Raw genomic sequence first — 7047 nt, forward strand, 5'->3', positions numbered from 1 at the left:
CCTGACCCTCTGTGGGGAACTATGAGGAGGTTTGTATGAGAACTGAGATAGGGTCTTAGGTACTATGCATCATGAAGTCTGGGGGAAAAAAGCATGCGTATAATAAGTATATTATTATACGCATTATATTATATAAGTGGGAAGCTCCACCTCTGCATGTATTAAAATAAAATAGTTGCATTTTTGGGAACTAGATCTTGTTTTACAGTGCTCCCCTGTTCCTCACTCATGTTACACACGACCAACAACCTTGCTTCTCAAACACAGTTGTGTCCGAGAATCCTCAAATGATAGTAACTAATACAGTACAATCCAAACGTCTTGAGACAACCTTCAAATGCTTATATTTTTGCTGCCAAAAAATATTAATGAATGAAGAATCACATTATAGAACCATAATGTTCTATGCATTACACCCGAGTGTTATGTAGCATATTTCCGTCTTCTTCATCTTTGTCTTTTCTTTTTAGCTGCTCCCTTTAGGTGTCACCACAGCAGACCTCTATCTCACCCTATCCCTAGCATCCTCCTCTATCATCAACTCTCTGCCGGTCCTTCACTGCATCCATGAATGGTCCATGAGGTCTTCCTCTTTTCCATTCAGCATCCTTTGTCCAGTATATCCCCTTTCCCTCCTCTTCACACACCCAAAAAACACAAGTGTTTCATCTGATATACTAATTTCTAATCTTGTACATCCTTGGTCACTCCCAATGAAAATCTTAACATCTGAAACTCTGTCACCTCCATCTTAGCCTCCTATCTTTTTGTTGGTGCCACCATCTACTAACCACACATCATAGCAGGTCTCTCACTAGATCACAAGACTCTCAGATTGTGTTAACAATTTTGTTAAAAAGTCCACTTCTCTTTCTCCTAGAAACATCCATAACTCCATAAGTATTTTCTCTGGACCAACTACCTTACCATTCTGCATTCTCTTCATACCTGAGCTCACTTCCTCCTTACTAATACTGTGTATTTCCTTATTCACTAACTTTCCTTCATCTGTCCTCTTCTTTCTCTCATTTTCATCATTCATGAGCTCCTCAAAGTATTCCTCCTATCTTCTCCACGCACTCTCGTCAATCATTTGTACATTTCCATCTCTATCCTTCATCACCTTAACCTGCTGCACACCTTTTCCTGCCTTGCAAAGTGATGCAAGCCCTTTTCTCTTTCCTTAGTGTTATCTTATATATCAGTTCTGCTAAATATAAAGCTGCCTTGTTGCTTTCTGTGTTAGTCAACTTCCTACCTGTCCAATAGACTGGTAGCCAATAAAACTAATAAGAACTCATAAGAAATGAAATTGAATCAAAGCTTGATATATTATTCCAAACCATATTTATTATGCTAAGTTAAGTTAAGTATAATTGTGAAGTGATGTCTAAGAAAATTAGATTCAGCATATTTATTTTATTTATTTTAAATTAAATTCCCACCGTCTTCTGAGCTCAATTGAAAGAAAGATTAGCCCATTACGTCTGACTGTGTTAAAAATCATCTCTGAGTTTCAGATAATGCAGAAACACCACAGCACACAGTTAAGACCACATCCTGTGTTTTTGTTTGATGCTACCAATGCGTCATCTTAATTTGGATTCCCTATGAAAGAAAGGGAGGTACTGTTGTAAGAACAGAAGAAAGAATAAATAAAAATGAAGAAAATGTCTTCTGGAACAGAGAGATAAAGTGTGTGTGTGTGTGTGTGTGTGTGTGTGTGTGTGTGTGTGTGTGTGTGTGTGTGTGTGTGTGTGTGTGTGTGTGCATAAATGTGGCCCTAGGTGACTTCAGTTTGTGAGTGGCCATGACATTTGCTTTACCAGGTGTAGAGGAGCGTGAAGCAGGCTCTGATGGGGTCTGTGAACAGTTATCACATTTACTCCAGGCCATGTGGCTATGTGTCTGAGTGTATGTAATCTTTCCCTCCCTCTCTCCCACCCTCTTTCAGGCTCTCCCACTCCCCTCTTTCTGTTGTTACCCCACTAACTTCCCCTTTTCTTCCATGCTTCACTTCTCTCTACTTTTTCTTGGCGCACTGACTATTTCAGTCACATTCCCTGCTTCTTTCTCTGCTTCATGCTACCTTTGCCCCTCCCTCTACCCACGCCTCAGTTTTGTCCAGCGTGGATGTTTTAGAGGGAAACAGGTAAAGGTGGCTGCTGGCTTGCAGTGGATTTTAGTTTAACTTCCTCTTGTTGAAGCTCGGCAGATGTTTCAGATACACACATACATTGAACTGGATCCATGCACACGCTGCTCTGTATAGTCATGAATTATTCACTTTGTTTTCACTGGACTGGAGCGCATGAGATGGTGTGAGAGGGGGTAGGGAGAAAGAGATCTGAGCTGAAGAGAGAGGAGCTGTTAGCTGAGACATGGGTGCTAGCCTCTTTATAATTCTAGTCCATTCTCTTAATGCTCCCAAGATACGAGCGTAAGAGAATCTGGACTACAGTTTTAACCTGAATGTATGTTTTAGGTTAGCCAAGTTAGGCCAAGCCAACTTTATTTATAAAGCACTTTTAAAACAGCAACCAGTGACTAAAATGTTGAACATAGGAATAAAAACATGTTATAAGGTGGTTAGCACAGCATTTAGTTTCTGTTCAAATACAGAGTAAGGTTACAACTGATAATATAGAATATTCAGCTGTTGATAAGCCAATGTCATTTTTTTGCAAGCTAAAGTCAAGGTCCAGCTATTTCATTAAGTAGTTGAATCATTGCCAAGTACTCACTGAATATGTGCTTTTATCAGTAGCATAGCATGGGGTTAAACATATATGAAAGCTTGTATCTGCAAAGACTTTACAGTGCAGTAAGTTTTTAATTGTATTTTAATGAAGCCACAGTTTGTTTGTTTGTTTGTTAATTAACTTGGTTTCATATTTAGGGTCAAGTTGTATTTAATAAATACGAGAATTTCCATGAAAACAAGGAAATTGCTTGTTTTGTCTGGTAAGATGTCTAAAACCAAAAGCATTTTATTGTTAGTGATAACCAAAGGAAAACAAACAAAACCCAGTGCATCCTCACATTTAGAAGGCTGGTTGGTTGATTTGGTACTTTTCTTGGTACTCAAGCAGGTACCAAGTTTGGAATCAAAGTAGTTGCAGAAATGTTTTCTGTCCTCAGTGATTTTAGTTCACCAGCTATTTTCACAACATTCACAAAGGTACCCTTTAAAAACATATGCAAATATCTAAAATATTGTAGGGTGATTGACTGTACAAGGCTGTAAAAAAAGCTGGAACATATTCTTTTATTTTTCAGTCTTAATTGTTTTTATTAAGTAAATGTGAACAACAAATGTAGAAAGCACAAGTTTCCAACAAAATGGAATAATAATAATAATAATAAAAAAAGAAAACAAGAAAAGGTGATTTTTACACATTATTTGACTTGAAAAACATTGTTTTTATACAGTATGTCGCAAACGTGATTAGGGCCTTTACTATGCCACATGGATAAGGTGACATCTGTCAGCGATGGGTGAAATAAATGGTTTACTGGTTTTAACCTTTTCATGCATGAATTATGACAACCTCAATCAGGATTTTTTCTGAAGTCTTTTTATTCATCTTTAGGCATGAAAGGATGAATAAAAATACTGAATACTGAAAAAATCCTGATTGAGGTTGTATGAAGCACTTTGCAATGAAACACATCATACATCTATAGTAACATTAAAGGACCAGTGGGTGGCAGGGTATGGAGTGACACATCAGTGTCCAATGTAGTGGTTTATGTGCAAGTATACCATCAACACTGACACAAATAGCTTTAAATAGCTGTCCACTGTAGTGACCACTATGCGTGAAAGAGTTAAAGAGGAAGCTGAGAAGAATTTAAAATATTGCCTAAACTTATGATTGCTATTACCACTGGTTTATCTGTAAAACCAGAGAGGTTGGTTGGGAAAGGAAAAGTGAGCAATGCTATAAGGGAAGAGGTAACGCAGGATTTTTCCATTCTGCAACAGGGGACGGCCGAGGACCTAAATCAAAATGTGAGCTTATGGATATGTGCAGACCAGTAGTGTAGTGGGTTTGGTAATGCAAGTTTCCCACTGACTTCACACCTCTGGACTAAAGATTTGTGAATCCTAGTTTCTTTTCCCACGCCACAGGAAAGAAGCAATGCTTTGATCAATTGACTTGAAGAATTGTTTCAATAAAATGAAAACATTAAAAAGAGCCTTGATTAATTCTAAGGCTAAGAAGAAGACAATGGTAGATTACGCTGTCTTTGTAGATCAGATTTAGTCTTAGTGATCAGAGGAAAAATAATTAAAGGACATTAGCGAAGTTAAGGTTCGGGTTACATTTACTGAAACGTTTACTGAACATTTATGAAAACATTTACCTTACTAGATAGAATAAGATAAGATATCTATCAAATAATATCTTATAGAAAGAACCTAATCTGTCAAGGACAGGTAATTTTCCTGGGGTGGTATGAACAAAGGTGAAGACCTCAGTAAGATGGCCTGCAGTTCTGCTGCAAGAGCCAATAACAGTGGAGATAAAGGGCAGCTTTGGGTAGTCAATGAGATGGTACACAGTAAATAGTTGTACAGCATTAGTGCATTTGTTCATGGAGATGCATAAAGTAATAAAAGCTTTACTTAAGAAGTCTTGATGCATGCTCAGTCATCAAGGTAAGGAAATAATCCAAAAGTTGATTCTGGTCCTCTGAACGTAGCTTTTTCAGTAATGAAATCTAAGAAATTAACTTCTCACTAAGATCAAATCTACATAGTAGAGCAAACAGGTAATTTCATTCTGGTTTTAGAGTAGCATTTTTAAATAATAGTAAGAGTAATTTGAAAGAGTAATAGAGTTAAAAGAGTGTGCATATTGGTGAAAAGGTGGCAGCCGTTAAAAAAACCCTGTTATCCAACCAAAGTGCTAACACCCTATTAAGGAGAGTGGTCTGTAAGAACTGCATAATATTATTCTTTCTCAAAAGCTAACAGCTTGGTTCATGGAGGGTGGCAAAGAACCTTGTTCCGAGGAATTATTATATACCACAAATAATAGAGGAGCTAATTTATCATGAAATTTCTTCTAGAATATACCAGGAAAACCATCAGGACTGGAAGCTTATTTTGCATTGCATATTTGCAAAAGTAATTTCTCGTAAAGTTAGCAGAGAAAAATGGGTTTTTTTGCAACCTCGGTGCAAATGGTTAGAAACTCAAGCTTGACCAAAAACTGATCACTTCTGAAATATCGGATTGAAATTCTGACTAAGGAGACTTAAAAGATTGAAAAATACAGTTAATAAGATTGATAGTAAGTGAGCCTGATAGACCTTTAATTTGCAGGATCAAATGTGATGTTCCATAATGCTACCACTGATGTGTGAGGAGCGATGTTCAGAATAAGTTCTGTGAGAGCACTGAAGTAGGTGTAGCAATTAAGTCAAAAGTTTAAGAAGAGTTTTATTCTGGTTAATGATTTAACCACCATTATTTGTTCCTTTTTTTTTTCCTTGCTGTTTATTCTACTAAATAACTTATTCCTGGTATGTAGATCTCTTCAAGCGCTGTTGCCAACACAATTTATCCTTGCATGATGCAAGTAGGATGAAATGTCTGCCTGGCTCTTCCCCAGATATCTTTGGGGAATCGTTGCTTATTGGCAAGCCAACTTAGGGCTCTTTGTCACATCCACAGACTTAATGTGGGATCTATTGCTATTTCACGTCTATTAAATTCGATTATTCTGGATATCAGTCATTGTGAAAAATTCAAAAGTGTTGGATTCCAAACAGTGTTGGACTCTGAAATGTCCTAATGTAATTTTAAGCCTGTAAAACCCATTTTAACCAATACTAATAACAACCAATAAAACACAGCTGAGCAGCAAGGTTTAATGCTATCAATTTTCTGTACCCATAAGACCTGGCAGGCAAAAGTTACACAAAGCTGGAGTGACCTGCTTGATGCTGTAATGCATTAGGACAACCTGCCATACTCTTTCTTTGGAGCAAATGGGATTACATACTGTGAAGTGTCCAGCATTGGCAGCGGATTTGCATCTAAGCCTCTGTAGTGCTTGGTGCTGGGTAACCCCTCTGTTATTACATAGATATGTGATTTAAGCTATTGAAGATGAACTTTACTCTACATTACCTGGAGATGACTAACCCTAGTACAAAATCTGTTTAATGACTAATTGTCGTCTTTGTGAGAGTAGGGCAAGTAATTCACAGCTAGGACATGTGTCCCGCTCAGGCTCAGCCCAGGGAGCAAAATCAAAGTATTTCTAGTGATGACCGCGTGTCTGAAGTGGATGACTTCCTGATATGTGCTTACTGTGAAAACAGGCAAGTGCAGGCATGCCCTAACTCAGATCTGCTGACAGAGGTGTTAGAGTTTGCAGTATGGGAACGATTTTAGAATATGTCCTTGTTTTCATCTAACCTTGCAAATGGGTTTATTTTATTTACCTAGACCTGCTAATATTTGATTTTCTCTTAACTGAAAGCAAATATATGCCTCCAAATTAGCACGTTATCAGTTGTGAGGCTCATATGCAGCCTGATGCTTACTTTTCCCAAGCAGCACAGAATGAAGCCCTTGCACTGTTGAGTGCTGAATATTGTTGAACCTGTAAGATAGCAGCATGATTGACTTCTAAACTATTTATGCTGGGAAGTTCTCGACAGGAATCAAAGGCTTTTCTGATGTCGTGATGCAGTGTGTGTGCTAAAACTCCCCATCGTAGAAAATCCCATGAGATACACTGAAGCTTTCAAAGATTGTAACTATATTCCCTCCCTTCTCTGTCCCACTCATGTCTCCCTTCAAGAAAATTTGTTAACTAATAGCATTTAGCTTTTTATTTGCATTTATGGATCTCAAAATCATTATCTTCCATGTTTTTAAGATAAAGATCAAAATATCTAATGACTGGTAGATCTTATTTGTTCTCATGGAATTTAATCTTGCGCTTCTCTTTCTCTTAATTAAATTAGCAGGTCAGTACCTTTATCTAAGATTATAAAATAAAAAATTATATATATATATATATA

This window comes from Pundamilia nyererei, unplaced genomic scaffold (genome assembly GCF_000239375.1).
Source record: "Pundamilia nyererei isolate P.nyererei 1_Seehausen unplaced genomic scaffold, PunNye1.0 scaffold00170, whole genome shotgun sequence".
NCBI lineage: Eukaryota > Metazoa > Chordata > Actinopteri > Cichliformes > Cichlidae > Pundamilia > Pundamilia nyererei.